Source organism: Camellia sinensis, chromosome 5 (assembly GCF_055761805.1).
Source record: "Camellia sinensis isolate YWXY chromosome 5, ASM5576180v1, whole genome shotgun sequence".
Classification (NCBI taxonomy): domain Eukaryota; kingdom Viridiplantae; phylum Streptophyta; class Magnoliopsida; order Ericales; family Theaceae; genus Camellia; species Camellia sinensis.
Genome location: NC_138965.1, coordinates 93,001,274 through 93,016,202, shown reverse-complemented (window position 1 = coordinate 93,016,202; position 14,929 = coordinate 93,001,274).

The following is a 14,929-nucleotide window of genomic DNA, read 5'->3' as shown; positions in this document are numbered from 1 at the left end:
GAGGCCGGAGATGACTCAGATTCAGACTTTGATGGTGGAGATCCTGGACCTTCGTCCAAGAAGAGGACCAGGACGGACTCTTACACATGAGGCTGCCGACGCCGATCCAGACATTTTGCTGCTTTTCTTTTCTTTGCTTTATTTTTCTTTTTACTGGTAGTTTGAGCATATTGTACTACCTCAGGCAGGTTTTATTTCAAAACTATGTACTTTTGCAAAAGAGAATATGATGGAATGAAACAGTTTTTTTGTTGAAAAAGTGTTGTATTTGTACATTCTATGCATCGCATCGCATCGCATCACATTACATAGCAATATAAATGAGATTGAACTTTGTTTTGAAAACTAAACACTCGAATTGCAATTAATCAAGTAGTGAACCAACTAATGACAAAACAACTCGATAAGCAAAACAGAGAACTTGACAAGCTAACCGAATGTAAATACAACTCGATAAGGAAAACAAAGACTTAAAGAAAACATAATACAACTCGATAAACAAAAGTACAATAACTCGATAAACAAATTGCAGTAACACAGGCGCGACTTCGCAAAATCATCACCGAAAGGCATTTGGAGTGGAAACAGTCACAAGTTCTCAGCATCTTCAACATATAGACAGCTCATAGAACAAGGGGAGAGGCCATCGGCCAAAGGGAGAGGCCATCGCCCACAAGGAATGGCCATCGGCCAACATTATTAGCCGATCGGCCAAAAAAGATGGTCGGTCGGCATTCTTTTTGGCCGATCGGCCAAAAATGGCAAGCACCTCCAGAATGCTGACACCTGTCTTCCACTCAACACCTTATCTTCTACAAAAGCCTCAGCTTCATAGTTTTCCCCATTTTAGCTCAGTTCTTGCACCAAATGGAAGAGTTTCTTGTCCAAAATCTCACAAATTGGATTGCCAACTTGGATGGCTCGGAAAAGCTGAATTTCCGGGGCTTCGGCATAAATGCATTATTCACTTTGAGTCGCACCCCACTGCGTTTTCCGTTCCTCCATGCCGCGGCAAGGTTTTGGAATCTGGTGACGCACGTCTTCAGCTTTGGCAAACAAGAGATGTGTCCTACTTTCGAGGATTTCTAAACTTTAATGAAATCTGAGCGCGATGAAGAAATCTTGCCTCAGCTCCGGTTTGGCCACATCCAAGCCATAGGACGGATGTGCGGCCTTACTTTGCATGACGCTCGGTCATTGATTCACGACAGAGAGCTGGACATTCTGAGCCTGATTTGTCAGTTTTCTGATGCCAGCGACTGCAACGATCATCATTGGCAGGGTTATCGGCGACATGCACTTTGTTTATGCATGCTGTCTCATTTCTTGCTTGCCCCAGGCTCGGGTGGGTTTAGCACTCGTTTGATTGAAGTCACCGAGGGCTTGAAAGAGGGCAAGAGCTGCATTGCCATGACCTTAGTTGAGACGTTGATGGGATTGGATGCTTTTCATCGCCGGGAGACGATTAGATTCGCGGAGAGTCCACTACTACTGCAGGTAATGTTTCCCACCCCATCTCACATATGTTGCTCACATCACTTGGCCCTCAGGCTCGGTTTTTCTCTCAAAACCTTTTCCTCACTTTTTCTCTCAACGTACACCTCTCTATTCTTTAATCTCTCATTTTTCATCCCTCTGCAGGTGTGGTTGATGGGTAAATTGAGAGTGGTGGACTCATGCCCGGCATATTCAGCTCGCAGCTATTTCTTCCAACGACGTCTAGTCGATGCCCCTGATGAGGGATGGTGGTACAACTGGATACGCAGTTTGTCCGCGGACCACATTGCTTGGCGCTGCCCCTGGCTTAATTTACCAGCGATAAGCTACAGTATGACCCACCAGCCCGGGATTCAGTTGATTGGCTTGACATGATCAGACTTGTCTGGAGTAGGGGATAGGCTACCCTGCTACATTTCCGGTTCGAGGAACACAGCTAGCTCGGTATGCCGCAGCACGGAGGACGAGAGAGCTTCTAGCCCCTGCTCTCACTTTCAGTTACACCCTCTCTGATGAGTGCATAGATTGGCTCAATGAAGAGGCACATGTAGGGCCCACTTTGGCATCAGAGGCTTCCACAAGCTCGGGGAGAGGACGCAGGGACACCTGAATATGCCCCGGATTTATTTGCTTTAACCAGAACTTTCAAGTTTTCTTTATGAATGTAATAAAAGCAACTTCAATTTGTATTCAAGAGTAGGAGAACTCTGTATTGAAATCAATGTAATTGAAGGTTGTGGGTACTAAAAATTTTCCGTTTGGTCCAAAAATGGTCTAAGTCGTGAAAAGATTAATTTGAGCAAAATCAACTTTTATTAAAACTTTTCAAAGCCATTTTCGATATGGATCAGAACCGAACACGCCTGAGATCTATCACTGAGATGTACAACCCCGGATCTCAGCAACTAGAAAGTTGCCCCTAGTCTGAATAGCACTGCATCTGGAGATCACAATCGAGCCCTTGAATGCAGAATAGACAGAGATGACCAAACATGATCACATGGAGAAAGTTGATCGGGGAAGTGTTTATGGCTGGACTTCAGGATGAAGTTGCCTACGTATCCCAAGGATGGGAATCAAGCCTTACGTAGTTCAGCTTAGGTTCACTCGTGTATTAACTCTCTCCTTTTGCACTCTAACTTTTGCCAAGGCCGCCCTTTCTGGGTTTTCAACCTTGCGAGCTCAGTTTTTATTATTTCAAATTTTCTGTGCTCTAACTTTTGCCTAGGTCGCCCTTTCGGGTTTTCTGCCTAACGAGCCACTCAGGGAAAATATTTCTTCAACTTGTCCATGTTGATCGGTTGAGAGAACTCTAGGCCATACAGGTCCATTAGAACGACAGCTCCACCCGATCAGATTGACTTGATGATGTAAGGACCAGTCCAATTGGGTCTGAACTTGCCCCTAGGATCGTGGATGGGAGTTCGGTTGTCTTTGAGCACCAAATCTCCTTCTTTCAAATTCCGGGACTTAACCTTCTTGTTAAAAGCCCTGGCAATTCGTCGTTGATAACCCTGAGCATGGTACAGTGCTTTTAGCCTTCTTTCATCAAAGAGCATAAGTTCTTCGAACCTGCTTTGCTGCCATTCTGCCTCGGCTATCTGACACTCAACCAGTACTCGTAATGACGGAACCTCAATCTTGATAGGCAGAACGGCCTCCATCCCATAGACCAAGGAATACGGAGTCGCCCCAGTAGAAGTTTGAATTGATGTCCGGTAGCCCCAAAGAGCAAACGATAGCTTATCTGGCCAGTCCCGGTAGGTTTCCACCATCTTCTGCAGAATGAGCTTGATGTTCTTGTTGGCAGCCTCAACTGCTTCGTTGGTTTGTGGCCGATATGTAGATGACTTGTGAAAAGCCACGTTGTGTTTCTCCAACAAGTCGATCACTTCCTTCTTGAAGTGGGAACCATTATTTGAAATAATCTCGTTGGGGACCCCGTAGTGACAGATGATGTTGTTCCTGATGAACTTTGCAACGTGTGATGCCTTCAACACCGCATAAGATTGGGCCTCAACCCACTTTGTAAAATAGTCTACCGCGACCAGAATGAACTCATGCCCATTGGACCCCTTCGGAGTGACAGCCCCGATCACATCAATCCCCTAGACTGAAAATGGCCATGGCAAAGTCATGTTGTACAGCTTCGATGGCGGAATGTTCATGCGGTTTGCATGGATTTGACATTTGTGGCATCGCCGGACAAAGCCGATACAATCCTCCTCCATGGTGGACCAGTAGTAACCCTGTCTGAGAATTTTCTAGGCTAGCATCACCCCGTTCATGTGTGCTCCGCACTCTCCTCCATGGATGGCCTCCATCAGGCGCTTCGATTCTTCGGCATCAACACACAGCTTATGCATCCCGAGATGACCTCTCTTATACAGTTTTCCTCCGCTGATGATGAACAGAGTAGCCATTCTTCGAATTGCCCTTTTGTCTTCGGCGTTTGCCCTTGGTGGATACTTCTCTTTTTCCAAGAGGTTCCGGACATCGTAATACCAAGGGTTCTCATCTTGTACCTCATCTATGGCAGCAATTAGCTCATATGCCGGCGCAAATTCTGTTCAGTGATGATCGGACGCATTCAGACTCCGAAAGGGATGTCTATCATAGAAGATAGAGTTGCTAATGAATCAGCGAACCTGTTGCTCTCTCTTAACAGATGAGCGAAATTCAATTTCTCAAACCGAGGAATCAGCAAGTCCAAAGTCTGGCAGTAGATTCTCATCTTCTCTTTTTTGACTTTCCAATCTCTTTTAGCTTGAGATACAACAAGGTTGAGATACAACAAGGTTCGAGTCCCCGATGATGTCCAACCGTTTTGCCCCTAGTTCCAAAGCTGCTTCTAGTCCAGCAATACACGCCTCATACTCTGCCTCATTGTTCGAGACTTTGAACTAGAGTTTGAATGCTAGAGGTATACGGGAGTTGTTGGGTGTTATCAGTAACACCCCTATCCCGTACCCGTATTGGTTTGATGCTCCGTCAAAGTACATCGTCCAAAATTCTTCTTCGATATGCAGAATGGCCTTGTCTGGGAACAAGTACTCAACTGTTTCATCCCCTTCCGCTGGGTGATCGGCTAGGAACTTAGCTATTGTTCTCCCCTTTACTGACTTGCGCGTCACATACTTCAAATCGAATTTGGAAAGCAGAAGCAACCAACGAGCTAGCCTACCTGTAAGTGCCAGTTTCTCGAAGAGATATTTGATGGGATCTAATCTTGAAACCAGTATTACAGAGTGAGCTAACAGGTAGTGCTGCAGCTTCCTGGTAGCCCATACCAAGGCCAAACAAGCCTTCTCCAGCGGAGTGTAACGGGTTTTATAATCCAGCATCTTCTTGCTCGGGTAGTAGATAGCTCTCTCCACCTTGTCCTCAGACTCCTATATAAGCATGCAGCCCATTGTAGTTTCAGTCACTGAAAGGTACAAAATCAACGGTTTCCCCAGCTCAGGCGGTGACAACACGTGTGGGTTCTATAAATATTGCTTGATCTGTTCAAAAGCAGCTTGGCATCAGCTGTCCCAATGGAATTTCTTTCCTTTCTTCAGGAGACCAAAGAGTGGTTCACAAGTCAAGGTTAATTTTGCAATAAATCATCTTATGAATTGCACTTTACCCAGAAAGCCTCACACCTCCTTTTCAGTCCTTGGTGGTGGCATTTCTATGATGGCCTTGATTTTGGAAGGGTCGACTTCGATACCTTTCTGTGTAATCAAGAACCCCAGCATTTTTCCTGCTGTAACACCAAACGTACACTTCTGAGGATTTAGCCGCAACCGAAATTCTCTAGTCCATTGAAAGAATTTTTGCAAGGCGGTGTAGTGGCCCTCTCTTTCCTTGGACTTGACAATCATGTCGTCCACGTACACCTCAATCTCTTTGTGGATCATGTCATGAAATATCGTGGTCTCGGCCCGTTGATATGTAGTCCCAACATTCTTCAGCCCAAACAGCATCACCCTATAACAATAGGTCCCCCACGGGGTGGTGAAAGCAGTCTTCTCCCGGTCTTCGGGTGCCATCACAATCTGGTTGTAGCCTGAAAAGCCATCCATGAATGAGATCAACACATGCCCAGCAGTGAAGTCCACTAATTCATCAATATGCAGCAGAGGAAAGTCGTCCTTCGGACTTGCTTTGTTCAAATCCCTGAAGTCCACACATACTCGAATTCTGTCGTCCTTCTTCGGCACTGGAACTATATTGGCTAACCAAGTTGGGTATTCAGATACCAGCAGGAACCCTGCATCAATTTGCTTGGTGACCTCTTCTTTGATCTTGAGAGCCCAGTCTGGGCGGATCCTTCTGAGTTTCTGCTTAGCAGGTCGGGCCTCTGGGTCAAGAGTGATCCGGTGCTGTACAATCTCAGGATCGATTCCAGGCATGTCTTCGTAGGACCACGCGAAAACATATTTGAAATCTAATAAAGCGACTAAGCGCTCACGCTCCTTCAAAGACAACGTGGACCTGATCTAGACCAGCCGCAGGTCCTTCTCAGTACCAACATTAATTTGGATGATTTCATCAACTAGCGGTTTTATAAACCTCTCATTCGCTTGTTCTAGCAAATATTTCAAAACCGGAGGAATTTCTTCCTCGTCGTTTTCATCAAAGTTTTGAAATTCTGAATTAATGCAATAAATCAGGGGCACAGAAAAATACTCAAAGGCCACAGCCATTCCATTCTCATTAATCACTTCCAAGTCACCTGATTCCTCTGTTACAACAGACTCAAAGGAAAAAGAAAAAGATGACCTAGACAGGACTGTGGCATCCGGGTTGTCACCTCTAGGAATACCGGACTCAGACTCAGACGAGCTGGAACCTGATTCCGACTCCACAGACTCGGTGGAATCAGATTCCGGCTCACTACCTGACCCGATGCTGCTCGATAAGAATCCCTCATCGTATTGCCAGACGAGGGAGGGTGCGATGGACGCATCCAAAATGTTTGAAAGTGGGCTCGCAGCCGTTTCATTCCCTATCATAGACACTGAGAGGCCATCCCCTAAGCACTCATGTTCGATCAGGGGATCTGATAATAGACAAGCCAATGCTACCTCCATTTCAATCTCGGTGTTCTCAGAATCCACTTCCTTACATTGTTCAACCTCAGCTGATGGGTCTGTCTGCTCCTCGGCCTCATCATCCCCAGACAACTGTAAGTTAAAGAATATCTCAAACCCCGGCAGTCGCCTCTTCTCTGCGTTTAGCCATGGCTCTGGGAAGCTGCAGAATGGAAAGTCTTCCCCCTCTAAGACAAAGCGTCCGTTCAGGGTGCCTTGGATAGGCCGATGCATCAACTCAAAATGCCTTCCGGTCTGTTTGGCTCTAGTTCTCCCAGCCATTTCTTTGCCCTTTCTCACTCAGTCCTCTTTGGCAGAAAGATAACCTAGATCAAAGGTATATGGATTGTACGGCACTTCGGCCAATACTGCAATGCCCTCCTGGCCACTTCTTCCTAGTCCCATCCTAGGGATGTGCTGGAGCTTGTTCATGAGGTACACTGACTATGCGCTGACATATAACCCCTCATCAATAGCTAAGATGTTCTGAACAACTCGGGCCTCGGCTAGGGTAAATCCTAACAAGAGCACATCCTCCGTGCCATGCTCGATATCCAAAACCAGTGTAGATACCTCTGGCGGCGGATGGATTGACTAATTCCCAAAAACAATAACCACCCCTTTCCCGTGGGGGTACTTCAACATCTAATGCTGGGTGGAAGAGACCGCCTTCACCTGGTGCAGCCACGGCCGCCTTAGGAGTAAATTAAAGGTTGCGGGAACATCCAAGACATGAAAGTCAATTTCATGTTGTCCTGGACCAACCTGTGTCCAAATCTGCACGGTCCCCATCACTTCACTGCTTGTCTTATCGTAGGCCCTTATCACCTGGGTAGTTGACACAAAGTCCGTGGGCTTCAACCCGATCGCATATGTCGTCCTCGACAGGCAGACGTTGATAGCGGATCCCGTATCGACAAGAACTACCGGTATCCATTTGTCTCTGCACTCAACAGAGATGTAAAGAGGTTTGTTATGGTTTGCGCCCTCAGGTGGCAGCTCCTTGTCGGTGAAGGTCAACGTCGGGGAAGCTCCTCCCAGAAAAACCAATCCTACAAGCTGCTCAGGCGTGGTGTCTATTGAGAGTTTGGCCTTGTCTATTGCAGAAAAGACAGCTTGTCGATGAACTCTTGAGGCCATAAGCAGTCCCTAGATGGAAATTTCTGCTTGTATCTTCTTCAGCTGTTTTAGCACAGCCTTTTCTTCGAGCAGCTTATCTTTATGCTTCTCTGCTTCCTTGTCCTTTCCAAACGTCTTTGGTTGATCTAAGTGTGGAGGCTTGAAATACCGCCTACTCCTAGTCATGTGGTCAACTTTGCCAATGTACTAGGTATCATCCGGCTGGCTTCGTCCCTAGTCTTCATCTGTGTGGGCAAGACATAGGTCGTCATCTTCCCACCACATGCCATCGGCAGCCGACAGACAACTGTCTGGCTCCGTTACGACTACTCCTGTGCCCACAACACCCTATGTTCCTGTGCTCGCAACACGTTCTGTTCCTGTGCACGCAACACGTTCTGTTCTTGCAGGGGCTTTGGCCTTTCTGACCCTCTCAGAATCTTCGATCCTTTCCCGTTCAAACTGCTTCAGCACAGCCTGCTGTTCAGTATCTTCCGTACCCAAACTGCCTGTGTTTTGAGCAAAATTCTTAACACCGGTGCTCTCCGGCGGTGTATTCTGTTACTCGGCCCTTCCGGCCACTGTTGATGTCCCTGCCCCTGACGGACCCTATTCTAGCTGAGGTTGTTCAACAACATCTGGCTGGTCGTCAAGCCACCCAGTAGACTCTACTGACCCATTCAAATCAAACCAGTTGACTGTCACGTCTCCCGGATCTTGTTCGTTGAAAACCTGAAGGTTAGCAATGTCCTCTTCCAAATCCGCTAGGTCATCTAGCCCCTGATTAGGTCCATCCTTCCGTACTACACAAATCTTTGCTCCCTCTGGCAATTCCACATTTGGCCTAGCCTGGACTGCTGATGTAATATAACTGTGCGGGTTGTACATGAGGCTCGCAGACCCCTCAGGCTCTATATGATCATTCTCATCTACCTTCACAATCGACCCACTTCTATCTTTGATAGCCACCACCACCGTTTCAGGTTGGGTTTGGGAGATGTCTAACATGCACAAGTCAGTGCTGTTAGGAATGAACACCTCCGGCTTGGGTAGGTGAGAAGGGGTGATATATACACCAGGGTCATATGACACAACCTCAGTTTGGATCAAATTGATGCGTTTGGAAGGTGGAGCTTGGTTATGTGGTGGGAGATGATTGGTTGTGACATTCGGTTTTTCCAGAGGCATGATCACCCTATTGTCAACGAAATCCTGAATCTCGTGACATAATCGATAGCACCGGTCGGTGTCATGACCATGCTGTTGGTGAAACGTGCAGTATTTAGCTGGGTTGTAGGAGGGGGGAAGTTTTTCTGGCAACGGCCGTGGCTCTAGAGGCTTCAAGTGCCCTTTCCTGATCAAAACCCCCAAAGCCTTGGACAAAGACATGTATAGTGGGGTGAAGGTTCTTTGGCCTCGGGGTGGAAACTTGGTTATTTGTGAGCTACTTCCGGACGCACCGGTGAATGGTGTAGCTGAAAGGGTTCTTGGGGTGGTGGTGGTGACTATACTTACATCCGAAGCTCTGGCAACTGCAGCACTGCTTGTGCCTGCATTCGTACTGCGGTTGAATGCCCTCTTGGGCTTCTCTCTCTCATGATCAATGAGCCCCTGTTTCATAGCGTCCTCGATCTGCACCCCTATCTTGTGTAAATCTGCGAAGGTGGGGAGGGGAAGAACGATCATCTTCTACATAAGCTTGGGCTAAAGGTTGCGCACAACCATCGAATCTGATCTTTGTTAACAGGCCTGATGGTCATCATCGAGGCCTTGGCCCTCCACTGGGTCACAAAATCAGAGAAGCTCTCCTTCGGCTCTTTCCTAGTTGTCTCGAGATCACGAGTTGTGACCTCGATCTGTGTATTGTAGGAGTATTGAGCTACCAAGGCCTCAGCCATCTCCTCCCAGTTTCTCTTAACAGAGTTCTCCAGTTTTGCATACCAAATAGCCGCTACACCCGACAGGGTCCAGCCAAACAAGGAAAGCTTCTGTAATCTGGAGAGGCCCATCGGCCTTAGTATGTCCAAAAACAGCCGCAAATGCACCATAAGATCTCCAGACCCATCGAAACGGTCTATGTGCGACATTTGAAACCGGTCCGGCAGAGTCACGGCTGAGTCAGTGTACCCGTCCTCAATATCTGGAATGGACTTCACGCCCTGGGACTTCTTGAACAGCTTTTCAAGCTTGCTCACTTTTAGTGCTGTGGGGTCCACCTCAAACTCCAAAGGAGAATCCGGTAGGTTGATAGGTGCTTTGGATAGCTGGGGTAGGATTGGCGGCGGAGCTAGCCCCGTTGGATCGTCCGTATTGTCCTGGATGTTAGCGGTCTCCCTGAGTATGGTAATTCTTGATGGGGGAGGAACCTGGTGCGAAGCAGATGCTCTGGCTTGCTATGGTGGATGTTGTTGCCGCAATCTAGCAATCAACTCTGCCTGTTGGGCCATAACCTCGGCCTAGCGTGCGACAAATTCTGCTTGACGGACAGCATCCTGCTGCATGGCTTTCATACTCTCCTGGAGCTGACGCATCATCTCCTCTATACCTGCCATGTTATGCTGATCTAGCTAAATAACCGATATATCTATCCCTGTAGTAGAAACTGAGACCTCAGCCTGACTGTTCATTGGTGGGGTAGACCACTGATCTGGAGACCGTTGTACCGATACATTGCGCCTTTTTGACCTCCGTCTGGTAACCAAGGGTAAAGAAAGGAACACTGCTTGTCCGTCTATCAAATCCCTCGATCGATTAAGTCTACGACCTCTAACCTAGAGTGCTCGGAGGATATCTGGTTGTCGGATGCAATGGCGCTAAACTACCTTACAAAAAGATAAATAAAGCATAATAAGGAAATAATGAACAGAAAAACGGACAGCATAACAGCTTAAATAAAGACAACACACAGTTGACAAACACAAGCTGAAAGAACTGTTCTTAACCACTGATTATTGTTCGCAAATCACTGCCCCAAATCTGAATCTGATACCCGCAGGTGAAACTGATTCCCAAACACTGATGCCCGCAGGCCTGATACCCAGACTTGCGAACTGATACATGCATTCCTGTAGAGGTCAACTCTAAAAGCACATAACAAGCAAGTGAGAGCCAAAACACCCCTATGTTGGGGTAGGGTTTCCCTATCCTATTATCAGGAGCTAGGGTTTCACTACGCACGCAGCGGTTTCAAACAACCTATAATCGGGTAAGCAACCTGTCCTAGTTTGGAATGGTCACTACAGTTTCCGATATGCACTAGGTCGAATGGTCAAAAAGTGTGCCTTGGCAAATACCGAGGTTTCTGTTCCCGTCGTGGCAGAGCCTGCAACCGGTCAACCTTATGGCATGCTTTTCCAAGCAAGCCTCTGACAAACCACTTCAGCGCAGCCTTATGGCACGCTTACCCATCGTGGCAGAGGCTCCCTTCTTATAGAAATTCAATTCTCAAGCTTGTTCAACAAGCTTGAGTCTTGAAGCAAATCCCTCCATACACGTGTATGGAGGATGGAAATTGTGCATACTAGCTGTCACAGCTGGCAGAAAATATTTGCAAAAAGCAGATGGAAAGGTCTCGGCTAAAAAATATGGCTGATTGACCAAACAAAGTGCCGATCGACCAAAAAAAGTGCCGATCAGCCACCACTTTTGGCCGATGGCAAGAAAACATGGCCGATGGCATCATTCCTCAGCCGATGGGTTGAGGGGATGGCCAACAAGCCACTCTCTTCCCTCAGAAGCAAAACCACAAGTTCTTGGTCCACAACCAAGAACAAAACAGACAAGTTAAGAGATCCTAAGGCAAGGTGCGCAGCCGAGATCTTCGGGAAATCAAAACGAACATGAGCATGGATGATCATCGAGTGTTCAAATGATGACGTTCAAGTCTTGAGGACTATCAAAAATGGGGTGTCTTCACACCCCTCATTGAATTGCCAGAGAAACACCTTATTCAATTTGTGTAACATACAATAAGAGCAAAACAACTCAACAATACAATTCATTACACAATTGACACCATAGGTCCATAACCATGTTTATATTAGCAACCTTTACATGAAGAAAAGCAATACCTGCTCAAAATGGAGGAAGCCCACAACATAATTCCGCTTGAAAACCTTCGGGTCCATATAGTATAGACTCCCCATAATCATTGAAAACTTCTCCCCTAAATGAAGATGTAAAGGAAGTTCAAAAATAAAAGAAAAAAAAATCATCAAAGAACTCTCTCAAACCCCATAACATTCTCAACTAAAACATTCGAAGTGACCAATTCAATCAAGAATAACAAATACCTGGAAGGTAGATAATCAGAAGAATGTCTAATCATTGCCTTGCGAACTTTGGGTTCTTTTGCTTAAGGCCAGAAACAACAGTCACAAGGAAAGAAAAAAAGAAAATAAATTTGGCCAAGGAAAAAGAATAAAAGACATGAAAGAGAATGTGCTCAGAATTCACCATTCAAAAATCCATGCATAACACAATCCTCGTGAAACATAACATGACTAAAGATATTGTTAGGTCCCTACTTCTTGTCAATTCCACAAACAAACTTGTCGTATTGAGTGGTAATTTTGGCAATGTTTTTGGCTTGATTGCTCGAGCGACGAAAGTGTCGTTCGAGCAAAGATGTAAGCCTCCCAAAAGTTTGACCTGTCTGCAAAAATACAGGGAGTTGATTTTTCACGCTCAAGCAAACTTTCCATCGCTCCATCATAGTCACTTTTGTAACAACACGCGTTTCACTCACACCGCTCGAGCGCCATTTCATGGCTCGAGCGGTGATCGTGAATTTGTCTACTATAAAGCTTCGAACAAGTGCAATTCTAGGGTGCAGCTTCCAGATCTTCTTCTTGGGTAGTATGGTTTTCTTTTGGAGCTTCTTTACTAGTTTCCTTTGAATATTGTGTGAGTTTATCTCATGAATTAAATGGTTCAAATCAAAGGGTTTGTGTTTGGTCATTCAATACAAAAGAGTTCTTCTTCGGTGGATTCTGAGGGTTCGAGCGTGATATGGCAATTCCATTTTGGACCCGTCAGCCGTTATATTCTGGACTCGGGTCTTGTGATTTAATATTGTTATTGATGTTCTTTTCCCCTTTTCCCTCTTTGAATTTGAGTTTTGGAACGTCTTGAATGTGTTTAGAACAGGTTAGTTGCTAGTTGCTCTTGATTGTTGTTGCCCAGAATTCTGGTCTTCCACTCGAGCGGGGTTCACAAACACTCAGTACTTTGCACGTCTGGAAAATATTGGAGTGGTGTTTTCTACTCTCGAGCGGCGTTTCCTACGCTCAAGCGGGTGGACAATCAAGCGGCATTTCTTGCGCTCGAGCGGGTTGTCTGTTGTCTGCATTAATACTGGATGTGTGTATTCTATGCTCGAGTGGGCCACTCTTGCACTCGAGTGGAACAAAACTTAGTGTCTGATGCTCAAGGGTCAACTTCTCCGCTCGAGTGGACTGCGCGTATATCAGATCGCGAAAAGCACTTTCTACATCACTTTTTTTGATCTATTCATCTCAAAACTCTAACGTGAGACCCTCTCTCTCTAGAATACTCTCTCTCTCTCTCTCTCTCTACTTTTCCACCTAGATCTAGTGATCTCCCCACCCTCCCTCCTTTGATAAAAAGATTGAGCTCCTTAAGATCTTCATTTTCATCCGATTGAAAGCTAGTTTTGGCATTGTTGGAGCTTCACCTTTGCTTTGCTTGGTCTTCTAACTTGAAGTAGAGACATTCTACACCTTAATATGGTTTTTAACCTAGATATTTGTTGTTATGTATAAATGGTGAGATTTGGGGATGATTTTAGAAAACCTAGGGTTTGGGATTCAAATTGGAAAGAGCGGTTTTATGATGGGTTATCTAAATGATTGTGGGATTTTGGATAGGAGGTTATTTTGTGTTTAAATGGTTAATTTTTGCCTTTGGGTTAATGCTTGGGAAATGGGGAAGTTTACCGTAAAATGTTTGGAATGATTATTTTGTATAAATAATGGAATTGGTATGAAAAATGTGAGATTGGGAAGATGTATGAATAGATGATGTGGTTGGATTTGTTTAAATCACCCACCTATGGAAATTTGATGAATTATCTATTACAAAGATTGTATATTTGTTTAAAAATATTTCTATTGGGCTACCGGTGGAGGGTAGCTATGATTGTTGTAGAAATGGCATGAGGATTAGGTAAATTGAAAATAATCATTTAAATGTGTCATTGAATACGACGGTATGTTGAGGCATTGAATATGCATGATTAATAGTTATTGAATGTGATGGTATAAATTAAAAACATTGTATATGTATGATGTGTTGGAAGGAGAAATGGGATGTACTCCATGTTGTGGAAAGAGATAGGGGATGGACTTCATTGAAAATTAAGTTGGCTGGAGTGTCTAGGGTAAAAGTCCCGAAATCATATGTATACATGGGTGCCAATCCCGCGAATGAAATTTTCATAAAATGGCAAGGTTGAAGTGCTCGTATAATAGTTATGTTGATTGAGAACAACTAAGTTGTAGTCTCTGTTGGATTATTTGGAAGATTATAAACTTGTAATGAATGTATGGGAATGGAATGAGATGTGAGTATTGGTACTGTGTGGCCATGGAAAGAATGTGAATTGGTTGTGAATATTGAATATGTTTATATTTGACACTTATATTTTAGTTAAACCTCATATGTTGTGATAGATTGTTTCTACTAGGCTTAGGCTCACCCTACTTGGGAAACCATTTTCAGGTACTGGTGATATGCTACCTCGAAGGACATAGCTTGGGAGGACCTAAGAGCTGGAGGCTCTATTTTGTTGTTTAATTGTTTAAATGCTTATTTAAACCAATGGCTTTATATGTACAAAGCTTATGACTCTCTTTTGCTGTAACCAAGTAATATCTTGGAAGATGTAAGGCCGTAGGGCATTTATTTGGTTATCCTTAACTGGTATTACATGCTATAGATTCAGGATGTACATTCATGAATGTATATTGCATGTATTATCTTTTGTAATACAAACTCTAATGAATGAAAGGTTATCAATCTTATTATGCTCGCTTCTCTTATGAGTTGAAGTATTTGTATTATTTTTTTGGGGGGCATGACAACTTGGTATCAGAGCGTATCGGGTTTGAATACTTTGGGTACGTAGGAAGTGGTTAGTACCACAGTGGGTTTGTCTCGCTTAGTTGAGATGTCAGTTTGTACTGTATGCTTATGTGATTATATGGGTATGGGAT